A 22,146-nucleotide genomic window follows, 5' to 3' on the forward strand; every position below is an offset into this window, starting at 1 on the left:
TGGGTATAAATATTTATGTGCATACAGTTTGTGCAATGGCCTGCATATGGGTGGGTTATCTGCAGAAATCTAGGAAGAGGTGTGTGTATTCATGGATAAACATGAAAGATGCTAAGCTTATGAGGGCATGTGTGCATGCCTAGGATGCTCCAACATTTATCTATAGGTTGTTGTATCCAAGGGAAGGCTCTCAGGAACCTGGAGAGGAAATATCCATGGATGGGAACAGGGAAGGAGGAGAAGTCTATCGATAGTCTAAACACTGAGTATTAGTATTCCCAGTACACTTGATCTTTCATCTAATCCCTTAGATTTATGCCCATTTTCCTGAAAGGACTCCTGCCTTAATATACTGAGAACATCCTAATCTCTGCAGTATAAGAAACTCTTACCTTGCCCTTCATTCCTCCTAAAATTCCTAAACTCCTATTTTCTTCCATCCTTCAAATTTGGAGCACCATGTTTATGTTTTCAACTAAAAGGCTTCCCATGCACTCTGGCTACCTCTATAAGTTGTATCAGGCTAAACACATTAGGATGTTTTATCATCCTCTGAATACAGCAAACACACCACATATTTCCTGCTTATTCACCTTTCTACCATTACAGTCCCCAAATGCCTTCTAACATAATAGACCTACCACAACTTGTGACTAAGTAAGTCTACATGAGGTACAATAGCAACGATCATTTTACAAAGCTCATTTTGAAAGTATTCACAATAGAGTGCTCATTCACAATTACTAGGGTCAGCAGAACACTTTCATATTCTAAGCCCAAATACAATAACAGATTGTTTCAAGTATGCTATATGAGTACGAAAAGTAGGGAATGTTTCCAAATATTTAATATGGTAATTCTTATACATTTCCTGCCCAGTTTAATTGATATTAAAGAGAAAAGTCAAAAAAGCTTCTAATATATTCATAATAAAAATGACAATCTCTGGAATTTTAATGAAAAATCTATTATCTTAATTTTCTAGAAGACAGAGAATCCTTGGAAGCGATTTTAAATAAGAGATTCTGAAAGTGCCCAAATTTTGTACGCAGTGAAAGCTATAACCAGAAGGAGACATTGTGGGTTCACTGAAAACAAATCAGACTAAAATAATTTCATTTCCTTTTTATAGGGTATCAGTATTAGTATCCTAAGTGAAGGCCATTGGCAGTTTTCTTTTTTTCAGTAGGACCCATGAAATGTTCATTATGGAACCATTATAGAGAAAATGCAGAAACATGAGCTAAAAATAATTAGGTAGATTCACAGATGGTTGAAATTCCATAGTCACAGTATTAGTTAACTACTTGACCTGTGGCACACACCCTGGTAAGTAGCTATAGATCCTATGGAATTGGCTGCCTTTGAGGGGTGGGGGTCAGGGAGTGTTATTGTTTCTAACTTTCCCTCTGGTTCCATCTAGTGGCTTACTTTGCTTGGATCAGTTGCCATAGTACTCATTCTGCTTCATATTTACATTAAATATCAGTTATTTAACAGCTGTGATTATATAACTTCATGTGGGACGGATGAGCCACTTTCTGATGCATCTTTGAATGCCAATGATTAGAACAAGGTTGTCTTTGGGACTTGGGCTATGCTGTAGGTCTCTAGGTGTAAACTAAATGTGCCACTAATGAAAATCAGAGCAAGTATTCACTTTTTATTAAACACCATGCAGTTCACATGACATTTCATTTTGGTTTTCTTCTCTGAGGCATAGCCTTTCTTGTGTCACCCACATATTCTGTTTCCCTTCATATCCTTGGCCTCTATTCTTCTTTTCTTGTTTCCTAGTTTTTTCCCCTCATCATATAGTAACACTAGCACAAATTCTAGCCCAATTTTGTGTTTGTTCAGAATCTTGTGGATTTTAAAAACATCTCCATCCATCATTTAGTTTAACAAGAAAGAGTGGTTAGAAACATACACTGGTAGATGAAACCACAAAGACTCAGAGATGTTAAAAGTACTGCTCAAGCTGTCACTACTGGGTTATTGTGAAGTCTGAGCTCCAGCTCAGCTTTTTTGAAGAATCATCTAGTTCTCTGTCTCCTTCATGATACTTTTCATCAGAAACTCTCTACTGTCCCTAGGAATGGAAAGGCATTGGAGAATTTGAGTGCTTTCACCTTTTTTCCTAGCTGTGATTCCAACATATCATTTGTGACAAACCCAATCAAAAGAGACAAACCATCCCTGTGCCTCCTGGGTCACTGGAACAAATTCCTTACAATGTAGACACATTAGGGTCTCAATTTGAACCAGAATACGGAGTTTCTTCCCCAGAAACGTCTATCATAACTAGAGCAAAAACAACTCAACCCAAAACAATTTTTATTGGATGAAGGCTGGCCACATAAAATGCTCTTTGTACTCTTACCTAGTGCTAGAATTTGTAACTGAAATGTCTCCCAAAGAGAAGTCAGTCTATAGTATGGTTCCTAGCTTGGCACTCTTGAGAGGTGGCAGAACCTCCAAGAGGTAAGATCTAGTGGGAGGTCTTCCAGTCATTGTGGCTGTGCCCTTATAGAGGACAGTGCCCTACACTTTTTCTTTCTGTTTTGCTCCCCTACCATGAGGTGACTGGCTTTGCTCTACCATGTGTTTCTTGCCATGATATGCTACCTTACAATAGGCCCCAAAATAACAGAATCAACCACCCAACCATGTACTCAAAACTCCAAAACTCTGAACCATAATAAACCTTTACTCTTTATAAGTTGATGATCTCTGGTACTTTGTTACAGTAACAGGAAGCTGACTAGTACTCTTGGCATTACGCTTTTCTTACCGGCTAATAGCACCTTGCCATAGTATATCAGGAGTGAAGAAAGTTTTGTGCACTGCTCCAATACACAATCATTTCCAGTTGTAACCACTACCCTCACTGTCCTCATCATCATAAATGATAAATACTGAACAATCAACATGTCCAGCAACAGTGAAAAGTGCTGTATACATTCATTATCTCTGTAAATTCTTTACATCTTTAGAGGCAGGAATTACTATCCTAGGTTAAGTAAACTGAAACTTAGGGAGAATAAGAAACTGGCAAAAATCATAGAATTAGTAAATTAGTAAATTGCAGAAATGGAATTTGAAAATGGATCTGTTTAATGCACCCACCTTTCATAAGTATACAACTCATACAGCAACAATAATAAAATGCCCTTTATTCAAATGTCTTCACTTTGCTTTTGCTCTTATTATATAGATTCCTGTTTGAGATGGAATATTGAACCAGATGAGTTCTCAGTCTTTCCAACCCTTAGATCCTATAAACCAGATCATGAATCTTACCCTATACCAGACCAGGAAATAGCAGAAATTTGGTTAATGTGTGAAGAGTAAATGAGACCCCACTCTGCCAGTGATAAGAATCAATTCATGGGGCTGGGGATGTGGCTCAAGCGGTAAGGAGCTCACCTGGCATGCGCGGGGCGCTGGGTTCGATCCTCAGTACCACATAAAAATAAAGATGTTGTGTCCACCGAAAACTGAAAAATAAATATTACAAAATTCTCTCTCTCTCTCTCTCTCAAAAAAAAAAAAAAAAAAAAGAAAGAAAAAGAATCATTTCAGGAATGCAACTCAGAGGGTTGTGCTTTTATTCTGAAACTTTATGCCATAAAATAAATTTAATGGAAATATCCTCTGATAATATTTGCCAACATGGCTTAGCACAGTTTAGCAGAGAATTTCCAAGCACTTGTCTTGATCAAAATGAAACTAGAAGGAGGTCAGGTGTTATCATCGCCATATATATCAACTCAACAGACTTTGAACGATCTGCTATAGATACATTTTTCCACATCATCATGTCTTGAGGTTTGGATTGTTTACTAGTTGTGTGGCTTGTAATTTAAGGAACATAAAAGAAAGTTCTTTTGTAAAAGGAACTTATTAAGGAAACAAAAATACAGTCAGTCATATTGTTAAAATATTTGGCTTTGAATAATACTTTTATTGCATTATGTGTATGCAACATATATGACCCAACTATACCACTCCTTGATATTTAAAGAATTAAAGTTAGCATACTATAGTAATAGATGCATACCCATGTTGATAGAAGCACAATTCACAATAGCCAAATTGTGGGACCAGCTTAAGTGTCTGTCAAAGGATGGATGTACAAAGAAAATGTGATAAACACACATAATGGGATTTTATTCAGCAATAAAGAATGAAATTATGTTATTTCCAGGAAGAGTGATGGAATTTGAGAACATTATGTTAAGCAAAATAAGCCAAACTCAGAAAGCCAAGAGTCTTATGTTTTCTCATAAATGGAAGCTAGAGAGGAAAAAAGAAATGAAAGGTGAGGGAGATCTCATGAAAATAGAAGTGATATCAGTAGAGAAGAGGAAAGGGACCAGGGAGAGGAAAAAGCTAAGTACTGGGGGATGATTTTAGCCAAATTATATTTTTATATCATATGCATGTGCAAATATGCAACAAGGAATACTATTTTTATGTATAATTATAATGCACCAATAAAATATGGAAAAATTGATTGCATTATGGTAGATAACATTCACAAAAAGCATATAGAATAGTAAGTTTCTCTTGTGAACATATGCATGTACTGAGTGCAATTAGGAAAATTCTAAAATTGTGACCCACAACTGTGATTGTTGTACATGCTGAAATCCAAGGCTTTAATGAGACAAGAGTGAAGACATCATTTGATAAATGCTGAAATTTCTGAATTCCTTCAAGGTTATGCAAACACAATTCAGATGGCTATTTATATGTTAAGTGGCAATGCAAAGATACCTTATGACACTAATTTGTTGCTTCTACTTTTTTCATAAAAATTGCTGATAAAACTCCATTGTTTTTTGTTCTGTCAGATATTTTATGTGCCTATCCAGATGCAATTATAAACTGAAAAACTATAAGCCATGTATTTTGTCAAAATAAACCACTACTTTTTATAAAATATTACTAAAATAATTATTACATAATACTTCATAGGTTCTTTTGAATTGTAATAAATGAAATAAGTATCACTGACTAAGTTTCAGGGCACATAATATATAACTGATAAACACTTGAAATAGTAGCTGGAAGGTGAGTGAAATTAATATTTCCACAATGGTCCCAAAGTTCACTAACCAAAATTGTCATTTTCTACTATATGACAGAAGAAATTCAGTTTAGTTAAGATTAGATGAACTTTAGATGTTATGCAAATGTTCCTTTAATTTTCTAAATGATTTATATTTAAAATCATCTGTCAGAAAAATTGAAAAACCATACATTTCAATTTATTCCCAGTATACAGAACCAATGTGTTCCCTTTCATCTATAATAAGTGAGTCAATGAATATTAATAGCTATTTCTACATCCATTGTTGCCAGACGGAGCATTATTCAATGTTTATCAATGAAGATACCTAAATGGATATTTTATGTATGAACATGTCCAAACCATGTTCAGTGACAGACCTTTGATTTAAAACTCTGAACTGTGGGCTACTATTTCCTCTGGCAAAAGCTAGGCCTGGGGCTGGGGTTATGGCTCAGTGGTAGAGCGCTTGCCTAGCACATGTGAAGCACTGGGTTCTGTCCTGAGCACCACATAAAAATAAAATAAAATAAAATAAAATAAAGGTATTGTGTCCATGTACAATTAAAAAAGCTAGGCCTGCTAACATTTCAGCTCCATGTACTAAAATAATGATTAGCACCCTTACCTCAAAGCCAGTAATCTAACCAAGTGTCGCAACAATATGCTTTCAATGACTGGATATCTGTGCATGAGCCTGGCAAGCCATAATAAGAACATTGTTTCTCCCTGTGCATGGGGTCTACTGCAGTCTTCAGAGTCATTGACATTCTGTGTTCATCAGAAGCCTGGAGAGAATTACAGATACAAAAGTGCTTTGAGCTCAGGTACACAAAATGCTTAGGTTGTACGCATTTGAAGACTAAGTACTGTTGACATATTTGTCTTTCATATCATCTGGCACAGGTTGAACTCACAGCAGGCATTTAGTACACATTTTTGCTGACTTGTTTCACTCTTAAATCCTGTGTAGCATAATGGCACACAAAGAGAGAGTATCTAAGGTCATGACTGCTATGTATGCTAAGACCAGCTTCTGGTGGCTAGAAATAATCATGGATAAGGTGGATAATAAAAGTAGAGGGGAAAGAGTGAGCGAGAGAGAGAAATCTTTTAAATCTGTTTCAAGAGCACATGCTGTATAAAAAGTAAATCTAAAGGCTTTTCTTCCATTTCATTAACTAGTTAAATTTTCCTTATCTTGGGATAGGCCAAACTTTAATAGAAAATTTAATATTTCACAATAAATGTGTAAAATCTGAAGGGAAAACAATAAAAATGCATCTAGATAACAATATCTAGACATTATGGTATTTTGTAAAAGAAGACCTCAAACATCATATATTACAATTACTTTTTTTATGAATGAGAGAGAAAAGGTTCAAAGAGAGTAACTTCCCCAAATTCAAACAGTCACCAAGGACTTCTAGCTCAGCAACCCTCATACCTTACAGGCTGCATACTTTTGGATCATTTTCCGATTTTCAACTTCATGTTGCACATTAGAGAACTCTCCAGTGTAATATGGGCAGTAAACCACTTTTTATGATCTTTATTACTTTTCTATAGATATATGAGTTCTATGAGTTAGCAAGACATTTTCTAAACCATAGTTAGTTTTAATCATTTGTAGATTTTATAATCAGTTTTCAAAGTCATCTTATTTATTTGCAAATTTGACTTCCAAATATTTTTGTTGAGTGCTTAGTCATTCCCTTTTCATTTTATCCCAATTAGAGTGAACTGTGACACAGATTTCTTTTTTAACAGCAAGCCTATGCATTCCTTTTGCCTAAAAAAATATCCAGGATAATTTATATTAATGTAAACACAGAATACTTGCTTTTGGGTAATGGTATAGGCAACACTTAAGATCTTGGTTATCAAAATATAATAACCAAGTCGTACTTTAAAGTACCTGTCTTTGTGTCTTGAAATAATAGTTTCACAAAAGAAATAAAGCTTTTGTTTTAAATAATAATACTATCAGTAGTTTATGATTCTAACCCTCAAATTTCCCTGTCTCACATCCTTCTCATAGCTGGTTTTTTTTCCACTTTTGTATATATCATCCACTACTCATTGGTGACAATCACCCTGGGCTTAGGAAATTGGGAAAACAGTACAGCCAAATAATAAAAGCATATAAAAATAGATTTGAAACAATTCTTCATAATTGACATTCTAAAGAGTGGCAGCTATAGATGTTTGCTCATTCTCATAATAAGATATTCAAGCTTTCATCTTATTAACTGACAAACCCTTTCCTTCAACTTCATACTGTTTCTAAACTGACAATCAATTTTCTTGGTTTAATGTTTTTTTCATCTGTAAATGAAAATTATTTTCTTCTTACCAGTGATTGAACCCAGAGGCACTTAACCACTGAGCCACATCCCAGCCCTTTTTATTATTTTTTTTTTATTTCGAGACAGGGTCTTGCTGAGTTGCTTAGGGTCTTGCTAAATTGCTGAGGCTGGCTGTGAAATTGTGATCCTCCTGCCTCAGTCTCCTGAACTGCTGGGATATTAGGCACGTACCACCATGCCTTGCTGGAAATTATTTTCTAATAATGTTTTTATTTGAATCATCAAATAAATGGAGATAAATATTTTAAGTATATGGCTTAAATATGAGTAAATATCTGGTTACAATTGGGTAGTATAGCTAGGTGTCGTGGTACATACCTGTAATCCTAGCAACTCAGGAGGCTGAAGCAGAAGGATTCCAAATTCAATGCCAATCTCAACAACTTAATGAGGCCCAAAGCAACTTAGTAAGACCCTGTATCAAAATTAAATAAATAAATAGGGATGGGAATATAGCTCAGTGGTTAATCACCTCTGGGTTCAATCCCTGGCACAACAACAACAACAACAAAAAGAGTAGTGTATACCACTATACATTTTATTTAAAAATTTAAGATTTGTATTGGGTATTTTATGAAATATATCAGAATGGTATTTTATCATATTATTGGGGAAGTCAAATTATATGTAAGAATTTTTTGACTCAATAATGGTAGAAACATATAAAATATAAATTCTTTTATATTTAATATACAAAAGAAACACATTCTTCTCAACAGTTTCCTAGTGAATCTCTATCCTAATTCTAATGTTAGGATGGATTCAACAAAGCTTATCTAATTTATACTCCATATTACTGTCATAGCAGCCTCAGAGTTTCTCAGTTGCCAAATTATACTTGATTTATATTGGGCTTTAGGCAAATAAACTCAGGAGGTTTTGTTAGTTTTTTTGGTTGTTGGTTGGTTTGGGGTTTTTGCACATTAATTTTAAGGTAATTCTTCATCATGCAATTGATTTTTTAAATATAAGTGCTAAATATTGTCATCCAATCTCTTGGTTATGATTCAAGTTCTATAATTCTACTTGTAAGAAATTCCTTTTCTCTTTAATCAGTTCTCCCTTTTTCTCCATCTGTCTTTCTCTTATTCACAACCCAGCCCCCCCCCCCTCCACACACACACCCATACATACCTGGCCAAGGCCCAGTGGAGAGACTTAAACATATTGCTGTTACTGTTCTCTCTATAGGTTGTCTTTAGTTTGCTATTTACCTGTTCACACTCCTTGAAAGTAGTTATTCTATTCAACAGACAATGTTTTGTCTCTCATACTACATTAAAAACAATTTCTTAATAGTTTAAGAAAAGATTAGGTGCACTTAAAATCCTAGAAATCTATCCAGAATTTCCTAACCTACTTTTATTTTGACTCCAATGAACAAAAGGAATGAAGTCAGTTTGGTAATGACTTGTACTTCAGAGAACGTATAGGTTCCTAGTGACCATTGGTGTTCTTTTTAATTCTTGTGTTCACATACCATAGGCTTGAACATTCATTTTGGATATTATTTGTACAAAATAACTAAGGTTACTTATCTTTAAAGGTCAAGTTCTACCATTTTCCTTTAGTGTTTAGTTTCTTATATTACTCTCATTCTCATGATATCTTAAACATGACTTCTGCAAGACCTTTCAATACTCTAAAATTGGATTAGGGTTAAAAATTCATTTTAAGATCTGTTTTTTTTTTCATTTTTTGTGAGTACATAGGAATCAATTTTAATCTTAATAAAATGCAGATTTTTGTTCAGTGGGTTTGGCCTGGGACTTGATATTTGTCATTGCTGACAAACAGGTGATGCTTATGCAGCAACATGGGCAGCAAGCAACTGAGCAGTGATTTTTCAACTTCATTGTTCATTGGAATCCCCTGGTCAAATTTACAATAAACAATTTCTGGGTCCCATTCCCACAGTTTCTGATTTAATTGACCTGGAGTATAGCCTGAGTATCAGGAATTTTAGGAAGTTCCTGATTGTAATGTTCAATCAAGTGTAGTTTTTCCCTTTCAATCTCTGACCCAGTGACTTATTTAAAGGATAGTATGAAGCAAATTAGGAATTATTATTTTAAAAGTAATAGAGAAAATTGCTTTCATGGAAATATACTGATGCTTCTAATAAAGCAAGAACAATATCTTATGATATGAATGCCCTATTCTGCCACTAGCATACTAGGACCCTGCTACTGTCAATGTGCTCTGGGGACAATTCATTTAGAAACTTTAAGTGCAGAATCTTAGGCCTCATCTCAAACATTTGAGATCCAGAATCTATCTTTTACCGAGATGTACCAGGTGATTATTGTGCACATTAAAGTTTGAACCTTTCTATTCTAGGAACCTCACTATTCTCACATTCTGTGACAAAAAAATTGAATTATTTATTTTGGTTTACAATTTCAAAGATTTCTGTCCATGATCAGCCAGCAGAGTATTTCTAAGGGCCTGAAGGAAGGCAGAAAAATAGCAGAGTAAAGCTGCTCAGCTCATGGCAGTCAGGAAGCAGAGACACAAAGTGGTAGGAAGAAGAGGCCAGAGACAAGATACAGTTGTACAGATATGTCCCCAGTGATCTAGGTCTTTCAACCATGTCCCACCTCTTATAGTTTCCATCACCTCCCAGTAGTTCATTCAGCTATCAGTGGATTAATCCACAGATAAGATCAGAGGCCTCAAGATTCAATCATTTCCCCCAAAACTCCATCGTAGCATTGGTGACCAAGCCATCACCACATGAGTCTTTGCAGACCACTTCATATCCAAACCAAAAAAAGAGGCTTTTTCCTCTTCGCAGTTGCTCTGTGCCAGATACACAGTTCAGCCAATCCTCTCTGTTATAATGGCCTTAGAAGGAAAGAGAAGAAAGAGAAAGAGCAGAATAAAGGTGAAGTATTGAGAAAATTTTTAATAAAACCTTGCAAAGAAGTTCCAAAAGATATCCACAATCCAGAATAGGTTTCCAATCTGTTAAGAAAGTCTTCATTTATGTAGCAAAATTTAGAATAATAATTATGATTCATTTATACAACAGTCTTTAAAATACACACACACACACACGTATGTATATATATTTGGCAATTAGCTACATCAGCATGCCCTGCAATTCTACAACTCTTTATTAGTAGTTTTCAACAGGTGATATTTTTGCTCTACACAGAATATTAGGCATTTTGGTTGTCATGACTTGAGGGAAGGGGCATAAGTGCTATCTAGAGGGTAGAGGCAGTAATATATTACCAGGGATACATCCTATATAATGCACAGCCACCCACAAAAAAGAATTATCTGTCCTCAGATGTGACATCATCACTGAGGTTAAGAAGCCTGTTCTACAGGCTATCAATTTAGAATAATATATAGATGTGATTTCTTGGAAAGGCAAAACATCACTTGTAAAAATGGAATAAGATAGTTAAAAATATCCTCAACTAAATTACTCCATTATGAGGTGGTGAATGAACAAGATATTAGAAAGGACTAGGGATACAGCTCAATTGGTAGAATGCTTGCCTAGCATGCACAAGGCCCTGGGTTCAATCCCCAGTACCACATTAAAAAAAAATCTGCACCTGGGGTGGATTCAACAACACATAAATGTTTTTAAAAAAGATATTAGAAAAACAGAATGGTCTCAATTTGTACAAGCTGGTAAAAATGCATTTGTAGCTCTGGGGTATAAAGTTCATTTTCTTAGTGTGTGCATTAAACACTGCTAATTGGCATTGTACAAGCAGTCTGGTAACAGTTCTTTGTCAACTTTTTGATTATCATTAGTGAATCAAATGTCAAATTCCAGGAACTACTTAGTAAGCACCCTTGAGATGATGCCATTCTATTATGCACTCTTAAGAGGTTAATCCTAACTGTAACCACTTGTGAGAGTAATTTACAATTTTTAAAATGCACAATTATAATATCTGCAGAAGAGTTCTCCTGGTTGTACTCTCTGTGGTCATTTAATGATATCGCCTTTAATCTGCTGGTGTTGTTGAGTCTCTGCTGAGGAGAACCTGCATGAAGTATGTACACAGGAAATCATCAGCCAACCATGGACATTGATAGGGTTCCTTGTGTAGAAACAAGGTACGTTAAATGTCAGTGCTGGGCATCAATAGTGAGGTGCTCAACAAACCATGATGGGGATAGTTCTTGGGAACATGAAAGCTGGAAAAAGATGGAGACATGGCCCCAGGGATCTGGCAGGCTAATGGTTTTGACCTTCTTAAGTTCTCTGTCTCCTACCTAGAACACACCTTTTCAAGGTGTGTCATGTAACCCTTGGGGGTGTTGGGAGAAAGTATTAGACCTTCCAGTAACAGTGATTTTCTAAAACTGGAAAGCAATGAGGTTTGCTAATGATTAATATCTGACTTTCACACTTGGTTTGTCTGCCAAGTGTTCGTATCACATTCTGTCCTGAGGAAAGCTTGGGGTCTATCCACAGAAGAGACTTTATTACTCTATTTGTTTTCAACAAATTGCAACAGATTGTGATTTACACAATTCAAGTATATTATTTTACCATAGTAAATGGTAGAATCCTCACAATATTGCATATTGGGGTGAGGTGTAAGCATAATATCTTTTATCCCCACCAAGGTTCACCATTTAACCCCTGATAAAATGCAAGAGAAATAGTTGAAATTAGACATATCAACATTGTCTTTTAGAAAATGATTGGTGTTAATTTGTTGACCTTTTCAGGGATGATCAGTGACTCTCAGTAGCTGCTACCTCACAGGCATGTAAAAGCAAATGCATACAAGTTATCTGTAGCTTTAATATTAAGGGGAATTTTACACATAATGAAAAGTAGTTGTTAAAAATAACTTTTGCTATATAGAGAGTATTATAAAAATAGATGATGTTTTGGACTTTTTCCCATTTCTGGATAGTTTTATTGTTGAAAAATACATGTGGCCTCTAAAAATTCTGAGATCTGGTTTTTAGAAACTAGGATTTAGTTTTCTAAAGTATTTATATCTTTGATAAGCATCTTTTAATGTTTTTATTAGTGCTTTATAGTTATACATAATAATGTGGTTCATTTTGACATAATCACATATGCATGAACTAGAGTTTGCTTAATTTCAGTCCCCAGTACTTATCTTTTCCTCCCTTCCTCCTTTCCCTGCTCTCCTTTCTCTGTTCTTTGTTCCCATAGTGAGTTTCACTGGTGAAGTCCTAGCAAAGCACACACACACAACACCAAAAAACCATGATGATGACATTAAAGCCATTATTCTTTTTCTCCCTGTTGCTGGAATTTGAACCCAGAGCCTCATGCATGAAAGGCAAGGGTGCTATCCATGAGCTACACTCCGATTCTGCTATTAATGCTTCTTTTAAAAAATACAAAACAATAGGACTTGATTGCTGGCCTTCTCAGAGATAACCAACTGTAGTTTCTACCTCATTTAAAGACACAGACAACCAATCAGAAGGACAGTCATCAAGAATACAAAACTTATAAATACTGGAGAGGATGTGGAGAAAAAGGAACACTATTACACAGTTGTGAGAATGCAAATTAGTATAATAACTATGGAAATCAGTATGGATGTTCCTCAAAAGACCAGGCAGGGTACCACCTATGACCCAGCTATACCACTCCTCCTTATTTAGCCTAAAGAACTAAAGTCATCACCCAACAGTGATACATGCTTATAGCACCACAATTTACAATAGCCATACTATGGAACCAACCTAGGTGTCCATCAACAAATGAATGGATAAACAAAATGTGAGCCAAACTCAGAAGGTCAAGGGTCATATGTTTTATATGTTTTCTCTCATATGTGGAAGCTAGAGAGGGAAAAGGAGAAGAAAAGTGGAGAGGGCAGGGATCTCAAGAAAATCAAAGGGAGATATGTAGATGAAAGGGGGTGGAAACAGGGGAGGGGGTAAGTGCTAGAGAGTGATATTGGCCAAGTTATAATGTTTTATTGTGTTCATGTACAAATATGTAACAACAAATCCCATCATATGTTCAACTACAATGCACCAATTTAAAAATGTAGAAAAAGACAAAGACACAGACACATTTGTTTTTGATATGTCAGTTAAGTATGTATTAAATAACTGCTTGAGTCATAATACACATACCTTAAACTCCACACCCATTCAACTTTTTTTAAAGAGAGAGAGAGAGAGAGAGAGAGAGAGAGAGAGTTTTAATTTTTTTTTTTTTTTTTTTTTTAGTTTTAGTTTTTGGCAGACACAACATCTTTGTTTGTATGTGGTGCTGAGGATTGAACCCGGGCCACACGCATGCCAGGCGAGTGCGCTACTGCTTGAGCCACATCCCCAGCCCTCAATGTTTAATTTAGGGGTTTTGTTATCCACATAGTTGTACAACCACCTGCATGATTTTACTTCAGAACATTTTCATCACCCCAAGGAGAAAATTATATCCATTAGCAGTAACTTCCCATTCCTACCTCCCCTAGCCTTAGACAATATGGTCATAAAAGTCTACATACTGAGAATAAGCAACAATAACTTATATACTTGCTTCAAAACGTGTTTTCTCCTAAAATATAAGATTGAATTCACTAAAGTTATTCAAAGCTTTTATATTATAAACTAAGTCCAATTTTAAACAGTTTCCCACTTCACAAGATCAGTTTTAAAATCACTAAAACCAGCTGGGCGCTGTGGCACACTCCTATAATCTCAGCTACTTGGGTTGCTGAGGAAGGAGGATTGCAAGTTTGAGGCCAGCCTTGGCAACTTATCGAGGCCTTGTCTCAAAAAATAAAAATAGAAGGGGGGCTGGGGATGTAGCTCAACAGTAAAGCACCCCTGGGTTCAATCCCAAGTACAAAAAAGAAATACTAAACCCAGACTCTAAAAGACTATCAATATTCTTTCCTGACTTCCCCATTCTGAGATGCTACTGAGACTCCATGGAGTTTTTCCTTATGACAATGAGTCTAATCAACTTTGCTTTGCTTGATCCACAGGTGTTCTCATTCCTGCAGTGAATCTGATAGACTCAGCTTTGAGTAACCAACAGATGTTTGCGGTGGACACTTAGAATCTGCATTTGGCAGTTCCCTCACTCTCATAGTTGGGTTTATTGGGCAAAAAGTCAAAGTGGTTCCAGCCCTGTCTTGTTTGTGATCATGAGTAACACACATTTCCCCTTGTCAAGCTCTTGAAGTGCAAGATGATTTTAATACATTTACCTTTCTTTTCCTTTGCCATCAAAAAGCTCTGACTTTTGCATCTGACTTGCCTTCATAGTTTCCTAGCCAGTAGTGATATTCCATTGCACTGTCACTTGAAAATGCCAAGAAACACATGTGAGGGTCTCGGCTCCTTTAAAAACCCTCTTTTTAAGTTCAAGGTGGGATATGTCCATCCACATCTTGCCCCCCTTGGGATTGGTGGAAGATAATCAATAAGACCATAGTATGGCAACAGCTTCCTTCAAAGAAATGTCACAAATATATTCTTCAAAGTCAGCTTTTTAACACCCTTAAAGGATGTTAATTTTTAGAAAATAACAGTCTATTTTCTTTGAAGACTTGAATTTGGGATGGCAGCCACACTTTGGAATACCAAGTTTATTGTATCCCAGCACTTCAGTCAAAACTCCCAGTGTGACATTCAAGTACAACTTTGGGTGAATGGACCTAAAGTTTGTTTACTGAGAAATATGTGCTATTAAAAGTAATTTAGGAGACCAAGTATATCATCTAGAGTTTCCCATACTTTAATGTATAGACACAATTGCCTTGGTAATCTTGTTAAAATGCAGATACGTGGATTATGGTTCAGCAGGTCTAGAGTGAGGTCTGAGCTTGTGCATCACTAACAAGCTCCCAGAAGATGCCAGTGCCACTGGTCCACAGACCCTGCTTGGCATAGTGAGACTTCAACCAGCCTCCCTGTTCAGAAATTGGATCAGAATTATGAATTCTGTGAGCTGGGAAATTGAAAACAGAACAACCAGAATGTAATCACTCATCCTGTTGTTGTCTAAGCAAGGAAAGAAGGAACAAGAATCTGGCAGAATATGAAGAATGATGAAATTGAGATATTGTAGTGGTATAGGAGGTGCAGGAGGATTCCAAATGGAGCCTAGCTGAAGATGTGAGACAGCAGGAAGGAGATAAGAATAGGTCAGAGGAGCAAGTGAGATTAATGAGAGGAAGAACACAAAAAATCATTATACTATGGCATTATGGTACATGTTTTATTGGATGAACATACTGCCAAATATCAGCTTTGCTTATTGTACTTATGAGAAATATTAGGTTCTCAAATTTTTTGACTGATATTAAAAGAACCTGAAGGGGTGGGAGAGAGTCTGATAATTGGGAAAACATGGTTCTAGCCCAGGCACAACATGCCAATTATTTTCTTTTCTGTTTGTTTTCACATCCACTATTGCTATGCCACATTCACGAACTTTTCTTAAGTATCTAAACTGATAGTGAAAATATTGCAGAAGTTGGAAAAATAGAATTATGAAAATGTTCAGCCTACACAAAAATACATTTAATTATCTTGTAAATTTGCTGTAGCTAGAAAAACTTCCAGGATTTTCCCTGTCAAGGACTATTCATCATTATTTTTCCTTTTTTAATTAATACAGAAATTGGGGTGGGGTCAAAAGAATCAACCATTTTCATCAGTATTTCTTGAAAGAGCAGAAATGATAGTGCATAAAACAGAAGTGTCCATAGGCAGGGATTTCTGTTACTAACCATTGCCATCCAGGGAAGAACTAACCATGTTTTATCATTTTATTGCAAAGCAACAATGAAAGTCAGGACATCTCACCTACCTGTCATATGACCTGCTTGTAAATAAATGTGTTGAGACAAATTGGTAAGTGAGACACTTTGCAAGGACTACAATTATCAGGGGTAATGAATCTGTTTCTGGTTCAATGACATGACTGAAAAAGGAAAAGAAAAGAAAACAAATGAAAAACAAGTAACATATTTTTAGTCTACTCACTGAACTAGAGAAAAATACTTTCCGTTCTAAACTTTAAAAATATTTTACAATGGTTCTATTTATAAGAAGCTGCAGGTTATTTCAGAGGCAACTTACCATCTTAAAAGTTGAGAAATGAATTTGACTCCAGCTAAGCAACATATGTGGTTGCCATAAATTGAAAATCTTGACAAAAAGAAAATAAAAATTTTTCCTCTTTCTCTACACACACACACACACACACACACACACACACACCACTTTTGATTACCTTTACTGTCTAAAATGTATGCCTTTGTTAACTTAAAAATAGTTTTTCCAGTCACTATATTTATATGCTGGTGTCCTTCTCATTATCATTTCTGTTTCTTCTTTTGGGAACAGTATTATGAGTGGTTTCGTGACAGAAAAAATAAATGCAGATGAATCATGAAGATTCTTTAAATGAACCTTAAGCCATGTTAAAATAGTTGATTCATTTTTGTTTCCCTCCCACAGGAGTAATAAAAATTCATTTAGTCTAAATCATTTTCACTTTATCTACCAGTTTCTGGATTTCTCAAACCTGAAGGATTTTTCTGAGTATTTCCATCTAAGGGATTTAGAACCTGTGTGTCTGACCCTTGGTAGGAAGGCTCATTTGACATTATCATATATGATGATTTTAACTTCTGGGGGCATATCAACATTCAAAATGTTTAAAAGAATAAAATAAGTGATGACTAGCTCCATTAAAGTAACCAAAAGAATGAATATTCATTTTCTTCATTTGCTAATTATAGGCCATTTTCTCTGCATTATCCCTATGACTAGTTTTATTCCAAAGAATGTAACTTTCATGAATTAAAGTGAGCTTCTTGTTCACTCTTATTGACTAGCTTAATTAATAATTAAAATATTTGGTACTTTTTAAGCCTTTAGGGGATTTTAATTATGCTGATTTAAGGTAAACCCTGGAAGGGACCTTTTTGGAATAGATGTGGATGGCAAGTTATTGAAACCAAGATGATAAATACATTCCCAATATATGCCCACAAAATGATCCTGAGTTATTATTATAATTGTAGTTAACCAGTGTTATTTCAGTTAACTATGTATTCAACTGAAAGTATGTAAGCCTTGGGCTATTAATCATTCTTAAAAGACAGAGTGTCATATCTCCAGCTCCAATGGAGGTGTTAATTGTTTTAATGATTCTCTAGAACAGAGATAACGAAGTTGGCTTAGAAACTTGAAATTCAGTTCTACTATACTGTGTTAATCATTTGTATTGAGTTTAAGGGAAACATCTTAACAAAGATTCCCTTTTGACTTAAACTTTAATAAGGCTCCTCTGAGTCCCCAGCTTGACTAGAGCACACCTTAAACTTCCTTCCCTGTCCTTGCAGAATCCAGTTTGAGCAAGAATTCTATTAAGTCAATTTAGGGAACATCTGCACCCTTCATACCTGACCACTTTTGATATTGGATGACCTTAGACTACCTGTAGCATTGATCCTGTGAAGTCTGGTTTAGCCAGAAACACCTTATCTTTGATACCTTCTCTTAGTAATTCCACCCACTCACCCCATCCTGCTCTTGGATTATAAATCTCCATCTGTCTTTGTTACGTTATAGTTAGAAGTTATAAATGAATCTCGGCAAAAGAAAGTGATTTCCTGCTCATTTCTAAGACTATTATTAAACTGGATTGGCATGATATGATATTTCAAAGTAAATACATCCATGAGAAAGCATGCTTACACTGATGCGCCTCACCACCAGGTTGATAAATACAGAAGTGTCAGATCCCAAGGAGACAAGTTCTATACCATCCAGTATGTGTAGATGAGTTCATTCCCCACAAACACCTGTGTTCTCAACTTACTTTATGCCAAATAGCTATGAGTGTAAAAGAAAATTGGCTAAGAAGTACATATAAAAGGATAAATAACCAGGCAGGGCAAACTTAGATGAAAAATAAGCAATGCTGACATAGAAATATGTATTTCTTTTGAAACTTCTTCTGATTTGGATATTATTAACCTGTGAACTAGAAGCTTTCTATCCATGCCAGGGTTACTGCAGGATATTTTTCATACTTTAGGTTCCTCAAAGGTCTCTACTATTTTGAAATATGTTTTAGAGAAATAGTGTTAATTTATTTCCTGACACTTCACTATTGTGTGAAGACCAAATGTTCTTAATTCTTCTTCCTCTTCTTAGACACCTGTTTGAGTGGTTCAAATCTTTGAATTACTGAGAATTATCTATTTTCCACATATTTAAGTGACTCAAAGTACCTTTCTCATGGTAAATCACCTCCTGTTTTATATTCCCTCTTCTTGGAGGGAATATAGCATTTTTCCTGAATACTAAGAAATTAAAAAATAATAATTTCAATAATATTAATATTATAATATTAATAATAGTAATATTATCTCGAGTGAACAACACCATTTAGAGTGATACCAAATTAACTTACAGTGGGAAAGTGCTTTTCTGACCAGTTTTAAGAGAAATGGACTATTTTGGCACCTAAACATACTTGTGAGAAATGATAAAAGTATCCTGGTATAGAATTCTAAATAAAATCTGCCATAAGATATGTAAAAGTGCATGTAGGTTTATTTTTTGGTTATGGAACAGAAGATGGGTGGGTGGAGATATGTGGGAGCTGAGTAGCACAGTGAATACAATTTATTATTCATTTTGATTTGTTGAAGAAAAATTACTAAAGGAGCTGGGCTACAGCCAGTAGGATTAGCAACACTTCTTTATGGTAATGATTCAATGCTGCATTGGAGCTCACATTCCTAGGATTGTATTGTGCAACACAATGGAATTTCAACATCAAAGAAGATCACAACTTAACAGGTATTTTTGGTTAAGCAGTACTTTCTTAGAAGGAGCTTACTTGTCTTTATTAATGAAAATATAATTTAGAGAACCAAATATTCAAAATACTGTATCATTTGTGTCAATGTGATAGCTTTCAATACAGGTTTACATTGAAAAAAATGGAAGATTAAATTTTGAGTTAAGGAATGATGAGTGTTAACTGGGAAATGTATGAGAATGGAGACTTCAAGGTATTTTCCCCTAAATCAGTCTCCTCTAATAATTAGATCAGAAAGAAATAAAGGGATTTGTCTCTATGTGACAGGACTCACAAAAACGGTACCAAGTCATATACTAACAAGATCTGGGGTGATCAAGAAAGCTAACAAGTTGGAGGAGGTCAACTAGCCTTCAGGATGGGTAGATATTAAAAGAATTATGAGGATTGAATTTGATATAAGGTAGACAACATGAGACCAAAAAATGGTTTCACTAAGAGAAATATATCTTCAGAGAATGGAGATTGTTTAAGTCTGCCTGGATCACAAGGCTCTTTACCCATAGTAGCAAGAAGAAATTTTCTTTTGGAGAATTTTGACCATTAGCCAGAAGAATATGGTCACAACATTTTATGTGTATTTGATTTTATTTTTAACAGACAAGAGACACTCTCACTGAAGTATTTCAGGAAGGTAAATCTAAAACCATAAAAACTTAATTAGATATAGGAGACTCTTGAGACAATTAAGAAAAAGATTGGGATAACTTCTGCATGAAGTGATAAGATTTGGGATTTGCTATATGAAGGGCAGTCACTATGAAAGGTTGTGTGAAGGGAAAATCATGAGGATTTAATGAACTAGTCTTGAGGGAGGAGCACTAAGAAAATTCAGAACAACAGAGCTTTAGAATATAGTGACTCGGAGGTCAAAAGTAATTTTACTAGTGAAACAGAAATTCCAGAATAGGGCATAGTTGCTTTTATATAATATACTGGCCAGGGTAATTTTGGCAAGATCTATAAGACAATAAAGTGGCAATTACAGTAGTAAAATTTTTTTTATTAAAAAAATCTTTCACAAAAAAAGAATACTGTTAATTCTTGGTGGTAAAACACAGGCATTATATTTTTCTTCAGAATTTTGTCATTTTTTTCTTTTTTAAGGTAACAAAAGAAATTACATAAAAAAGAATAATTACATATAAGTGTGTTAAGAACCAAGAGTTCAAAGAGAAGTAGGTTGGCGTATTCTTAGTTTGGTAAAAGCAGAGAATGCAAGTGAATAAGGGGAAATTGCCATTTAATTTATGAAAATAAAAAGATGGAAGGTAGTGGTCATAGAGGAAAGGACTGATCCCATAATGCCATAGAGAAAAGTACGTTTCATGAAATCAGGAGTTCTAGAAACTTTGGCAGGAAAATGGGCATCTTTTTCTGGGATAAGGGGTTGAGCTGAAATTCAGAAGATCATGTGGAGGTGGAGGGGTGGTGTTTAGAAGGTAGATTTCTAATCTTATGTGCTTCAGGTTTCAACCAGTTTGGACATTATTCATCTATTAATAGTAAAAGATGCTGTAATTAAATTATACTCTTGAAGAATGTATAAATAGTTTGGAATGGCTTCCATATTCATTATAATAGAAATTCAACAAGAGGAACACTTTATAATTATAATTATAATTATTATTATTATTATTGAGCAGTGAAAGAGCACATTAATTTTTAGTGGATTTTCAAAAACAATAATCATAATTTTCTTAAGATCAACTCTTGATAGCAAAAGCTTGGGAATTGGTATGGCAGATCAGGTAGTTTAGAAAATAATAATTGCTACATGAGAAAGAATGAAAATAACACTCCTGAGAGTCAACAGCTGATAACTGGTTTTGTTGTTACCAGGTAGGTTATAGTAGACTCTTGTTAAACATAATTTTACAGAACATCAACATTGGACAAGGATACTCTGTGACTCTAATAAAACAAGTCAAAAATAAAACCACTCTAGGATCTTAGTGCAACAGAAATTTAAATAGCAACAACAAAACAAAGCCTCTTTGCAACCACAAAAGTGACAAAACAGTACCCCCCAACTTAAATGACTGTGTATATTCTCTAGCCCTGCTCATGAAGTTCCTTCTACCAACTAAGAAAAATTGTTTCTGCTTTCTACAAAACACATGCCAGAACAGACATTTACTTTGAGACCTCTCTAAAATCAATTAACATAATCCTAAATCCTAGAATAATCCCCCACTGCTTATTGCAGTGTCTTGCTGTTCCTCATGGTTTAGTCTCTCTTGTTGCAATCATAAACTTGTTGAACATGTGTATTCCTGGTGGTTCATCGGTGAAGGGCATCAATATAGGGCACAAAATAAGGTATCACCATCATTAGCATAGCTACTCTTGGGTATAAGCAAAAACAGAAAGAAGATAATGGATTGAGAGACAGAGGGGCCAGAGAGAGCACTTACAATAATGACAGAAAACTGGTTTGGTGTATGAGGGATTTGGGGCATGAAACAACAAAGGACAAACTTCAAAATGATAGTGTCAAATTGAACTCAGCACTTAGTATTTAATGTTCAAAGAAAAGCTTCTTGAATTTGGTAGACTATTACTCTCTTTAAGGACTGATTTTATTTCAAAAATTGAATTTAAGGCAAGGTGTTTTTTTTTTCCCTTCAAATGAATAGACATTTGCACATCAATTCAAATTTGCACAGTATGTTAAAAACACAAAGATGCTCTAATGTTCCCTTTCTCCAATAACATGGTATGGAAGAAAAAAGAGAAGCATCCCTGGTCCAAGAGGGGAGTGTGCTTTTTTTCCTCTCTTGCAGGGTAAAGGAACTTAAATTAAATGAAATCCATTTCTGTTGTCATTCAAAGATCACCATTAACTACCAACTTGTCAATGGAGA

The 22,146-nt window shown here is 35.1% G+C and overlaps 1 long non-coding RNA gene across 1 annotated transcript; it reads right to left on the reverse strand.

The window, feature by feature from the left end:
• Positions 1-3,176: 3,176 nt before the first annotated feature.
• On the reverse strand, positions 3,177-20,332 carry LOC131425080 (uncharacterized). Its single transcript, XR_009228939.1, has 5 exons — positions 16,247-20,332; positions 10,047-10,293; positions 7,765-7,861; positions 5,706-5,865; positions 3,177-3,500 (listed from the first exon to the last, which is right to left on the reverse strand). It is a non-coding gene; the product is annotated as an uncharacterized LOC131425080 (long non-coding RNA).
• Positions 20,333-22,146: the final 1,814 nt, after the last annotated feature.

Source organism: Marmota monax, unplaced genomic scaffold (genome assembly GCF_021218885.2).
Source record: "Marmota monax isolate L192 unplaced genomic scaffold, Marmota_monax_Labrador192_F-V1.1 WCK01_AAM20220418_F8-fsc00340, whole genome shotgun sequence".
Lineage (NCBI taxonomy): Eukaryota > Metazoa > Chordata > Mammalia > Rodentia > Sciuridae > Marmota > Marmota monax.